Source organism: Danio rerio, chromosome 18 (genome assembly GCF_052040795.2).
Source record: "Danio rerio strain M-AB ecotype USA chromosome 18, GRCz13ab, whole genome shotgun sequence".
NCBI classification, from domain to species: Eukaryota; Metazoa; Chordata; class Actinopteri; order Cypriniformes; family Danionidae; genus Danio; species Danio rerio.
Window position 1 is genome coordinate 32654426 of NC_141038.1, and position 13379 is coordinate 32667804.

At 37.4% G+C, this 13379-nt stretch overlaps 2 long non-coding RNA genes across 2 annotated transcripts in view; both read right to left on the reverse strand.

Annotated features, from left to right (window-relative positions):
- LOC137488296 (uncharacterized) overlaps positions 1–13379 on the reverse strand; it is a 724224-nt gene that overhangs the window by 170158 nt on the left and 540687 nt on the right. The window lies entirely within an intron of this gene.
- On the reverse strand, positions 9166–9772 carry LOC147832858 (uncharacterized). Its single transcript, XR_015515053.1, has 3 exons — positions 9658–9772; positions 9375–9487; positions 9166–9278 (listed from the first exon to the last, which is right to left on the reverse strand). It is a non-coding gene; the product is annotated as an uncharacterized LOC147832858 (long non-coding RNA).

The window sequence follows — 13379 nt, forward strand, 5'->3', positions numbered from 1 at the left end:
AAATTAATGTAAACGCAAGACAAAAACTATTTACATTCAAAATACAATTGTTAATTAGAATTTTTGTTTAACTTGTAACACAGATTTCTTTATGTTAACAACATACTTGCAATAAACCATCAAGATCATGGCTTGACAGCCATATTTATTACAGAAATTAAAACACAGGCATGTAGTGCCATTTGAATTTTAAAACAATCAATACCAATAAAGAAAACATTGATTTCCATGTTGGATTCTAAATGGACTGCAAAAAAATGCCAAAATACAGGCATTGCAAATATGGAAGTTGGAAAATTATAATAATAATAATAAAGTATTGAATACAAAAAATTGTACTCATTGTAAAGTTGTATTGCTGTGAGTTGAGAACATTAATTATAAAGTAGAAACTATTTTTCTTAGTCCTCCTTTTCATTCATCCAGTTGCAAAGACAGTCCAGTCTGATGACATTATCGGGGGACAATGTGGACCCAGCCTGATCTCACAAGGGAGAGTCTATTCCAACCGTGTGAAAATGTAATGGGCGTGGCCAACTTGTGACCTCAATCAAGATTGACCAATAGAATAAGGTTTTTCAGAAGACCCAGCCCACTGAGCTGCAGTTTTCAACTCCCAAAACTATTCAACTTGCAAGCAAAGATTTTAGATCTGCAAAAATGAAACAAAAGTCAAAGCATGAGGAATGAGCACACATTTAATTGATCTGGTGGTAACTGCATAAAATGGCAATCGTTCATTTTTTGCAGTGTGAATTTGTTTGATTAAATCTTTTTTTATTATTTGAAATCTTTTATTTTTTAATTGTATTGTACCTAATTTTGGTCAAAAACTTCTAATGTTTGTTTGAATAATAAAGACTCAAAATTAACTCCAGCATTCATGGGTTCAAAACTTTACAACTCACAAACAAAACATTTCAACCCGCAAGCAAAGATTCTAGATGTGCAATGAATGACAGCAGAAAAAAGAGCAAAAGTAATGAGTGTGCAATGAAAATTGTGGTAACTACATAATAGGACAATTGTTTATTTTTTGCAATCCAAAATATTTTATTATCATTGACATACGTTTTTTATTAAACATGTTTTTTTTATTTGAAATCTTTTATTTTTTATTCACTACATACCTAATTTCTCATTAAAACTTAATATTTTTGATTGAATAATAAAGAAACAAATCTAACTCCATAATTAGGCAAGTCACTGTATAACAATAATTTGTTCTGTATACTGTCGGATAAAATATAGCTTAAAGAGTCTATTATTTTGACCTTAAAATGGTGTGTAAAAAACTGAATTCTAGCCGAAATAAAACAAATAAAACTTTCTTCAGAATAAAAAAATATTATCAGACATACTGTGAAATTACCCTTGCTCTGTTAAACATCATTTGGGAAACATTTGGGAAAGAGGGGCTAATATTCTGACTTCAACTGTATGGATATACAGTTAAAAAATTAAAATTAATTGCATTTCATATATATATATATATATATATATATATATATATATATATATATATATATATATATATATATATATATATATATATATATATTCATATACATATACATTTTCTCCAAAAAGTCAAGCCCCACTCCCAGGCAGCCATCAGCTGACCTCTTTATGCAGCTCAGAGGAAAGAGCAGTCCTGGAAGATGTTTGCTAATACCAAGAGTTGGACCACGGGCCAGATGGCCATTCAAACCAGACGCAGACCTGGTCAGTCTCATCCAGGCCAGCACCTACTTGTGCTGCAACATAGTTCATTTGTCCCTATAGGTTATTAATCAAGGCTGAACATGAAAACGGGAGTCCCATGGCCTCTTTTAACACACGAGACAGGGATCAATTGTCCCGATGGACATTTTACCAAGGCTGAATCTGGACACGGGCATCCTGCAAGCCACTTTTAACACACCAAGACAGGAATAATGACCAGCCCAGAAATCTGAATTTTCTTTTTTTTTAAACAACTCAGGAAGAGTTACCTTCAGTTTTCTGGTGTTGGCTCAGCAAATCTTCCTTCATGTGGATGAAAGCGGATAGCTGTAGGTAGACGCAAATTGGTGTGTGTGGCCAAGCCTCGTGCAAAATCATATTTAGAAACATTAGGGATATGCTTCCATGACAACAATAGGTCTGCAAATCTCTTAGACTCTGCTCTCAAATTAAACTTTATGCTATACACCACACCATGTGGGCATAGAATGACTGACCAACCACCTGGAAAAGCCAAAATACAAAATTTAGTAGGGGCAATTTTAAGTAGTTATGTCATTAAAGTAAAATATAATTAATCTCACCTGATGCTTAACAGACTTTCTGAAACAATTTGTCGTAGGGCTGTCTGTTCTGCATCTCTGCTCGTAATCTTGAAATGAGGTCCATGCGAGAGCCTTTGGAGTCAATATTGCAGGCCTTGCAGAGTTTTCTTACAACCCCAATCTAATATAAAGTAAAAACATTAATTAGTTAATTTTCTTTTCGGCTTAGTCTCTTTTATTAATCCAGGGTCGCCACAGCAGAATGAACCGCATACTTATAAAGCAAGTTTTATGCAACAGATGCCCTTCCAGCTGCAACCCATCTCTAAGAAACATCCATACACACTCATACACTGTGGACAATTTAGCCTACCCAATTCACCTGTACCGCATGTCTTTGGACTGTTGGGGAAACCGTAGCACCTGGATGAAACCCATGCAAACACAGGAAGAACATGCAAACTCCACACAGAAAGGTCAAAAGTAAGAACATAGTCAGAACTATTTATTTAATAAAAGACACATGATTCAACTATAGTTAAATTTTCACAAAATGTATACCTTCTTGTATTCACAAGATGGTCTTCAGAAACATTTATCATTTGATGTGACTTTTGCTGTTGCAATATTTGCAAATTCTGTGTTCGGTACACTGATCTCTTTCCTTGTTATGGGTCCTATCCCACCTTGAATAACTAGGTTGCACAACAAATGGATTTTTGGCCCGGCCTGTGACAAATGCACATATTTATAAGTTAAAATGATATAAACACTGAGACAAAGTGCAATTTTGTGGGTAAAGACAAAACATTTACTGGGAACAAATCCTCGAGCAATCATTTCAAAATGTACTGATTTCCAGAAATCAACTTTCCATCTAAACTCAGGTGGAGGCTCATTGAGGTCACTCACAAAAAAAAAAACCAAAAGTTTGATAAATACTTTTACTTTGTTACGTTTTTATATAACAGCAAACATAATCTTACTCGACATGCTAAAAACGCCCTTCTTGTGCAAATACTTTATAACTACAAGCGAATGGTAACCACAGTTGACAAACAAAAAAAAACATGTATTCGGTATCCATCAAAGCCTCGAAGTGACAGTACCCATGGAGTATGGTGTCTCTGTTGGGGTATTTTACTCTGTGGACACCCTCTAAAATGTCTATAGCCCTGGAAACTGATACATGTTTCTGAAATAGACATAATGACAATGAGTTAGAATTATTTGAATAGCTTATTTACTGGATACACAATAACTTGTAAACTGTGTCTCAGATATAGACAAAGTTTGAGATTCAGAAGCCCGATTGTCAAAATTGTGGAGACAATCCTGCCGTTCCTGGAACCTATATGTCATATTGCACCCTAGGCATCTTCTGGTGTAAGTAGAGATAAACATTTATAATGATTATGATACAACATTTTATGAAGCAGAAACATTAACAAATGCTTTAGCTTAATTTGAATGATGAATGTATATGTTTGAATATTGAACTCACAATCAATGACATTTTCCATGGTCATGATTTGAGCTTTTGCTGTAATCAGTGCTGCCTAATCAAGTGCAATTTCACCATTGCAGATCATACAAGCTGTCTCCACTGGATATATATATATATATTCCACTGTGCTTTGAAGGTCAATTGGGAGAGTGTCGATGTGGTCGTATGAGTGCTACAGACACGAGGTGTCACTTAATTTAGCAGCTTTCTCCTTGTTAAATAAGCTCCTATTTGTTTGAAACAAGTGCCAATAGGAACAATTTTTGTGAGGGCAAGCCTTTCTGGGCTTTGCACATGGGCAGTGCCAAGTATCAGCAGAGCAATTACATGTGACTATTAGTCCTCCAAGGTGATTGTAGTGATAATTAACCAGTTCATGCATGGACAGGGTGATTTACTCTTGAGATTTTCCTAATGCCACCAGCACTGAAAAGGAACATGAGCTACCTGGGCTGATTTTTGCCTCTTCAAACTGCTTTCTTTGTTTCCCCTATGAATCTGAGCTTCACCATTTCATCAAGAACACTTGATTCCAAGATTTCTTCAAATGCTGTCACACAACAACAATCCAGTGAAAGAAGGTGTTTGCAGAGACTTAACGTGTGTCCACTCCAGGCCCGTGCAGAGACCGTCCAAAGGGCATGTGCAGGATACATTTTTTGAAGAGTGGTGTTGTCGCGCGCGTTCTGATCAGCTGTGTTGTCGCGCGCGTACTCAAGAGCGGTGTTGTCGCGCCTACTGAAGGGCGGGACCAAGGGTGTGCCGCGTCGCGGGGGCACTTTTGATCATTTTGGAAGGGCACTTTCTATCCAAGACTAAAAAGGGCATGTGCACTGCACAGGTTGAGCCCTATGTGTGCACGTACCTGGTCCACTTCATTGAGCAAATTGCTGGTATTGCCGACATTCCTCCAACTCACATCTAACAAAATGAGCTTTGCCCCATGTCTTTCTCTGTACTTATCTGGTACAGAGAAACCATGACCATTTCTTTGAACTGCAGACAGTCCATTTTTGAGTCAATATACACACTAGAAAGATGTGATTTAATTGTAATGTCCTTCGAAGGGTCAGTATGCAGCTGTGTTCGCAGATGAAGGTGAAGAGTGTCAGGTTTTGTGGATGTCACGGGCCCCTGATATTGTCTCTGGGGACACAAACATGCACATACATACAATTGAGGTAAATTTGTTTTTATATTTGCACATTTGTTCAATGACAGCTTGTTACATGCTCATTATGTTGTTTACCATGGTGCTTGGTAAACATTCGGTCAGAAATTGCATCCAAGTATGACTTCAAAACAACATTGGCACTAACGTTATTTGTTTGACTGTGAACACTGCTGTACATTAATAGTCATTGGCTGCTAAAATGATTCCCCTATTCAGAATTTGAAAAAAAGTACTTTATTAAGGAGAAAGTCTGAATATGTGAATATAAAACCAAGGTAACCCTAACATACATACATACATACATGGCATTCTGTAGTTTAGCTTAGTTTGTATTTAAGACGATTACATGGTCGATCTAAGTGAGTTTAAAAACATAATTTAAAATTGTGTATGTCAGAAATACAATTATTTAATAAAACAAATAAACACAAAGGGATACACATTGTAGACTTACCGCAATAATTCTCAAACTCAGGTGCAGATGTCAATAGCAAGTAAGAGTGCAAGTGTCGATTGTAAATGACGTCACGTCACTTGCAGAGAAAGTGTGGATGCCTGTGCCTGAAGGCCCCCTGGGTCTATCCCTCTGTGCCAATATGCCCGCCACAGCTTGGAGGAATTGCCCGCTCTTTCCTGGGCCAGCTTGCCTTGCTCACGTCAATGTGATCGTGCACACCAACGCGCAAAACAGCAGGCGCAAAAGCATCTGAGATAGTCTGTAAGCCATCTTACACCATATGGTCTGAGGAAAGAAACTTTTTCTGTGTCTGGCTGTTTTTGTGCTTGGTGCTCTGAAGTGGCGACCAGATGGTAACAGTTTGAACAGGTAGTGTGCTGGGTGCGAGGTGTCCAGAGTGATATTGCAAGCCCTTTTACTCAATCTGGAAGAGTACAGTTCTTGAAGTGTAGGAAGGGTAGTGCCAGTGATTCATTCAGCAGTCCGGACTATTCGCTGTAGTCTACGTAGGTCAGTTTTGGCAGCTGAGCTGAACCAGACGATAACTAAAGTGCAGAGAATGGATTGGATGACAGCTGAGTAGAACTGTACGAGCAGCTCCTGTGGCAGGTTAAACTTCCTCCGCTGACAAAGTAAGTACAGTCTCTGCTGGGCTTTCTTCACAATAGAGTCTATGTGAAGGTCCCCCTTCAGATCCTGAGTAATGGTGGGTGCCCAGGAATCTGAATGAGCTTGGTGGAGGGGTCTTTTGTGATGCGGTCGATGGTGTACAGGGAGAAGAGCAGTGGAGAGAAAACACATCCCTGGGGGGCACCAGTGCTGATGGTGCAGCTGTCGGATGTAATTTTGCCCATTCTGACTAGCTGTTGTGTATCTACTAGAAAGCTGGTGATCCATGGACAAACAGCTAGGAACAGAGAGCTGGGTCAGTTTATACTCAAGCAGTGATGGGACGATGGAAAACAGAACTGAAGTCCACAAACAGAATCTTTACATAGTACCCTAGTTTGTCCAGATGTTGTAGGGTATAATGCAGTCCCATGTTGACTGCATCATCTGCAGTCCAAAACAGGCTTGTAAGACCTGGGGCCTGTTTCATTAAGGAGGTTCAAACAACTCGGAGTTTAAACTTGAACTCTGAGATGATTTACCGAGAGATTAAAAACTCAGAGTTTTCGGTTTCAGAACAGCTGATCTGAGTTGGGTCAATCAACTTTGAGTAGACCAACTCAGAGTTAAGCACGCACACTATGACTATAAAAAGGCATTATCTATGGAGCGCAGATATTACGAGTCACCATGGAAAGATCTGAAAAAAAGGGATCAGCATTTTTTTCTCCAGTGGAACTTGATGTGCTCATGCAAGCCTATGGCAAATATGAGCATATATTTTAAAAAAAAAGCAACACCACTGCATCGGCGAAACAGAGACAGTTAGCGTGGGAAAACATAGCTGCTCAAGTTAATGCGTAAGTTTACATTTAAAATATTTAAAGTATTTGATTATTTTAGCATTTTAAGTACATTGAAGTTTTATTTGAAAACGAAGGTAATTTTGCAGCTATTTATTTGAAGCAGATGTTATTGCATTACATTACATTAAATAGGCTACTGCATAGTTTCTACAACAATTTTTTACAAAACAAGAATGCATAAGCCTATAACTTTAACTCACTGTTCAGTACAATTTTTTTATTTAATGTTCCGACTTTTACACGCGTTGACCAGTTTAAGATAAACTTTTTAAAATTGACATTTAAAAGTGTGTGTCTGTCTTTTTTTTATGAATCGAGAGATAAAGGTTGATATGACATTTAGAATGTAAGCAGTATTAAAAAATAGTTTTTAGAACGAGTAATAATCTCATTAATGTAGTTACAGCACATGTCCCTGTCAAAGGTCAGTTTATTTAAGCTAATTATATATCATCATTTTTGTATTTTTATTTTTGCTATAATATGAAAGGTAAAAATTAAAACTATGGTATTAAATCTAATTGTAATTTTCATGTAGGTGCAATCCTGCAGGCATTAAAAGAACATGGCAGCAGCTGAAAATGAAATATAAAAACATAATTCAATCAGGTAAGGTTTGATAATGTCATAATTTTTTTTTCTTTTTAACAAATGAAATTTATCATGTAAATGCCAATAAATGTGTAATGGTATTTATGCAATGCTTTTTTTTATTTTTATTTTTTAATGGACGTCTCTTCAGCCAACAGAAAGAAGGCAGTGGCTCACAAGACAGGAGGAGGCCCTGCACCACCACCCTTACTAATGCTGAGGAGATGGCCCTGAGTCAGAACACTGGAAGGCCAGTGGCTGAGGGAATACCTACAGGGTGTTCTTCAGAGCCCGTTACTCCCCAGGACACAAGTGCCTACATACAATGTAAGAGGGCTACACACACACATACACGCACAGATATAAATAAATAAATATATATATATATATATATATATATATATATATATATATATATATATATATATATATATATATATATATATATATAAATTAATTTACTTTCATTTTTGCATTGGTCTCAATAGATTGTGATGGCAATATCTGCCTTTTGGAGCCAACTTTCTTAACAAATCCCCAGGCAGTTGTAAGTCTCCTAATTTCTTGTGTATTGAGTAGGCTAAGTAATAGTATAAAGTGTGCTCAACTAAATGCTCATTTGCTCAGGATGAAGTGGATGATGACACCATTTCTGCTCATACAGAGAGGCCTATAGAGGTAATGTTATGTCTGTAGGCATCAAACAATCTTTACAATCAACTCCTCACATTTTTGTGTTCAGTAAGCTATGTAAGTATCTCTAAGTATAAACATATTCTTGTCTTCCCCATCACCACCTTCCAGAGTGAGGAACAACAGGAAGAGGAGGAGGAGGAGGAGGGTCCATCTACTTCTTCTGAACACAGTTCAGTGATGTACAGTAAATGCCAGAGTTTAATTCAATGGAAGTCATGTACAACATAACGTAACCCTAAACTACTGTGTTTTCAGTTACCAGTAAAGCAGTTATATAGGCTGCATCTGCTAAAACAAATTGAAAAAACTAATAAAGAAATTATATACTTGGATCGGCAGATCCTAAAGAGCGATTTGGGAATCGAGATCCTGAAACACAAGCTACAGGTAAGGTGTATACTGTTTTTTAGTGGATTATGAAAAAGTTTGAAAAGAATACAGAAATTTAACAGTTGCTTTTTATTTGTAGGAAATAAAGAAGACTAAATAAATTGTTGTGACTTGTTGATTTATTTCTTTATTTTTTATTTTTGTGGTGGCTGATTTAATCAGAGAATGAATTGTGACATATAAGGTCTCGGACCACCCTTCCATCCTGGAAATCTGCAGGGTGGATGGGTTCTTTCTCTGGAGCTTGTATGTGTAGGGCAGGATGTGGTTCCCTTCTAAAAATGACAATATTATGGAGAACTACACATGCCACAATAATGTTGCAGGCCCTCTCAGGGGTGACCCTGAGGTGACGTAGGCACTGGAAACGTGCTTTCAACAGGCCTATAGTCATTTCCACCCTGCCTCTAGTTTTGCAGTGTGCCACATTGAAGCGCTGCTGTGGCCCTTGCTCAGGTTCTGGGTAAGGGGTTAGCAGTGTAGGCTGGCATGGGTAACCCCTATCCCCCCGCAGAAAGCCATCAATCTCCCCTGTAAAAAAAAAAAGACACATTGGTTTAGTGCTGCATTAAAATGCCCAAGTGTGTAGTTCATACATTAACTTACCACTTTGCAGTCTGTTGCTTAGGGTACACTCACGATATATCCGTGAGTCATGAACAGAGCCAGGCCACTTGGCTTCAACATTAGTGATAATATGTGCAGCATCACATATAATCTTCACAGTGGAAAGAATAAGATATGAGATATAGTATTGTTTTGAGATATAGTATGTGTGTTGTTTAAACAATTTAAACTGCATAACTCAACGTACCTGCACATTAATACTGTGGATTGACTTCCTGTTAACATAGTCTGACTCATTTTCAGTTGGTGCAATGATAGGTATATGTGAGCCGTCAATGCATCCAACCACATTGGGGAATCCTAAAGGTAATTTTAAATATTACAAAACTTTCAGAGGTCACAGCAAAATGTTATTAACTAAATATATATATATATATATATATATATATATATATATATATATATATATATATATATATATATATATATATCATATTAAATACATTTGAACCAGCTTGAATGCTACAAACCAGCAATTCTGTAAAATTCCTCCTTGATGACTCCCAGGGGTTTGTGGCCAGGAAACACTACAAAAATGTGCAGAAAGCGTTTCAGAGCAAGGCACACTTTCCGTACAGCTCTGCATACAGTAGCCTTACTAATATGCTCCGCATCCCCGATATTGTACAGAAAGCTTCCATTAGCAAAGAAACGTAAAGCTGCACATAGTATCTGCTCGGATGTAAGAGCACGGCCACGATGGGTGATGTTACTGATGTAAGGACGGATTAGATTATGGATATATGTAATTGATTGCAACGAAAAACGGTACAGCTCAAACAAAAATGTATGTGGAAAAGACAAAAATCCACTCTGGGTCTCAAAATCCTTGCTCGACGTAAATGTAATTCTCTTCGAATTAATACAGCCTCCTCATCTACGGGATCTTCCAAAAAAGGACAGGCCATTGTTCTTTGTGTGACTGAAATGAAGGTAATGAACGACTAAAGCTAAGGCAAAAAATACCGCTTCGTCTTTAAAAAAGGGGAGGAGACCGACAGAAACTCAGAGTTTAGAGAATAAAACCTGCTCCGGACCAGGTTAGATTCACAGAGTAAGTTACCACAGTAACTGACTCTGAGTTAAAGTTACCTTTCTTTCAGAAACAGGCTTGACTTACCCTGATTTCTCGAGTTTAACAAACCTGCCATTTTAAAACGGAAAACCCAGAGTTTCTCTCATTTCAGGGTTAAAATACTCCGAGTTTTCAGTTAACCTCCTTTCTGAAACAGGCCCCTACTCTGTTGTTGGTCCATCTCTTAACAGTCCTTAATTCTGGCTTAATAGTTTTAAGTTTTTGCCTTTAAGTTGGTATAAGATGAACCAGGCTGTGGTCGGAGAGTACTGAAGCTGCTCTGGCAACGAAGCAACATGAATCTTTTATTGTTGTGTAGCAATGGTCCAAAATGTTATTGTCTCTGGTGAGGCATGTAATGTACTGTTCGAATTTAGGCAGCTCATGTGTGGGTTTTCCTGATTAAAGTCACCAAGAATGATAAAAACAGAGTCCGGGTGTTGTTGTTCTGTCTCTGTGATCAGATCAACCAGCTATTGCAGTGCAGTACTCACGTGTGCTTGCAGTGGAATGTAAACACTGACGAGGAAAACGAGGAAAACCCTCACTGTGAATAAAACGGCTTACAGTTAATGAAAAACACTTTTACATCCATACACCATTTTCTGTTAATGTAAAAGCATGTCCCACCACCACATTTTTTTGCCCGTTGACTCCAAATCGCAATCTTCTCTGTACAGCAGAATGTCCGGTAGGTGTAATGCGCTGTCCGGAATGGCTTTGTTTAGCCAGGTTTTTGTAAAACACAGCGCAGCAGAGTTGTTAAAGTTCTTGTTTTTGCATGTGAGCTGAAGTAGTTCGTCCATTTTGTTAGGACGAGAGCGGAGATTCGCCAGGTGGATGCTGGGCAGCGTCGTTCTGAAGCCACGCTGTCTCAGACTGACGAGCACGCCGGCTCGTTTCCCATGCCTGCGCGTCTTGTAGCGTTTCCTCACTGCAGCTGCTCCGCTGACGACAATGTTCCGCAAAACGCCAGAGAAATCAAAAAACAATTCTTGATTAGTTGGTGTGCTCTGCCAAATGTTCAGCAGCTCGTCCCTGGTGTGAAAAATTGTGTTTGATAAACTTAAAACTGGACAAACTAACAAAAACAGTGCAAACACTGGAGAGCTCCACACCGCAGCGCCATCTTGATGAGGTTCTGATGGTTGGACGCTGAAAATGTAGATTTGTTCCAAACAGCAAAAAAGACCAAAAAAGGTGTTTGGGTATTTTAAAAAATACATGCTATATTAATAGCCTGGGCATAGCCTTGAATTAGCTTGTTGTCAGCTCAGCTATTTGTAGCCCACTAATAGTCTAAACTGATTCACTGTAGTATTTGGCCATGCAGCACGTGCAATAGTTGATACATCACATTTGCATTATCAGTAATACATCCACAAGTGTTAGGTGTAATTTTGTGACTTGTTCTATTTGTAGCCACAATTTTGCTCTGAATTAGATGGGCTTCACCCAGCCCGCAAAATTGACATAAAAACAATTGTAGACTTACAGCCTTTTTATTTTGAATGAAAATATTTATATGGTATAAATATATCTTATGGTGTAAATTAGAACAAGCCAGATCTAATCAATTGAGAAGCCCCTGTCTGCAGCCTGCAGATCAGGGTGTGGATAAATGTGGGGCGGGGCTGCACATTCAGCCACACCCACCTGTAATTTCATTGGTTAGTGGAAACTTAATAGCGTGTATGCCCACTACGTGATGTCAGTAAACAGGAAATGCATTTACCACTTCTTAAATATTGTTTTTATTGTTAATAAACACAAAAATACAAAATAAGTGGACATTCTTGCTGAGTGTTTTATATGTTAATTATGTTAACAGTTATGTGAATTTCATAATGGTATTTCTCCTGCTAAAAATATTACAAAAGACTCTTTTCACAATGGTGTCACTTAAGAAATGCAGTGATTTTAATTCTGATATTTTAATGGTTTATTATTTTGCTTCAAAATGCAATTGCATATTACATATTTACAACAAATAAAGATGGAGTCTGAAAAAATAAATAAATAAAAATGCAGTGTTTTTAGTTCAGTTTAATTTTTTACCTTTGAATGGGAGAGTTCTCTGGAAAATTTACAATTGAAAATATTAAAATTATACTTTGATTTAAGGCTATTCAAAATATTGGGCATGTGTCCAATTGTTTATCTTTCAATACTGCACTGCTTTGAGTTTTATTAAGAGCAGGGATAAGCTATTATTTATTAAGGGAAGTATATGTTTGTAACCTTTTTACTTATTAAATCAGATTATTTCATCATATAATGGATTTATAATGGACCCCTTCGTATTGCTCCCGACATCTCACCTGCAGTTCGAGCCGTGAGAAGAGCCTTTAACCCGGTTTGCACTGAACTCATTAAAAAAGGAATCTGGTTCCAAATGAACTTCCCTGCTCTTTTGATCTTCAAGGTGAATGGCATCCAGAAGAGACCCTACAGATGCCAAAACGTGTTTAGACGGTATTGTTAGTGTGTAAACTTCTTAATTACATTACCTAATTCCCTTTCTGGTTGATCAACAGTCACACGAAGTGATTTATTTGATGGGTGTTTTAAATATTATAATTGGGAGAGTTTTCCTATGTTTAAATCTTTGTTTGTGAAGCTTTGTTGTTTTTATTAGCTAGGTTATTGTGTAATTACTTTCTCTCTTTCTCTCTCTCTCTTGTTTGGTGTTTTTGTAATTCATACAATTCTTTGCTCCTTTTTTAGCTCTTAAAGGAGGATAGACATGGGTAAATCCAATCTTCTTCTTATTTTATTTATGTTTTTATACGTTTTGAATTTTATCTTATTTTGGCCTAGACCAGAGTTTAATGCCTATCTTCACTTTTTATCTTGCTCTCTACATAGTCTGTTTTCTCAAATTTTTTTGCCCTTATCTACTTTTTCAGTATTCCATAAATGGTTGATGGTATCAAGCTAAATATTCTTACCCTTAATGTTAGGGGCCTTAATAATCCAGTGAAACGTGTTGCTATACTTGATTTTTTACGCAAACAAAGAGTAAATGTAGCCTTTTTACAGGAGACCCATCTGGTAAAGAAGGATATTAATCGTATTTCTAATCGCCATTACCGTGTCATAGCCTCTTCCTCAGCT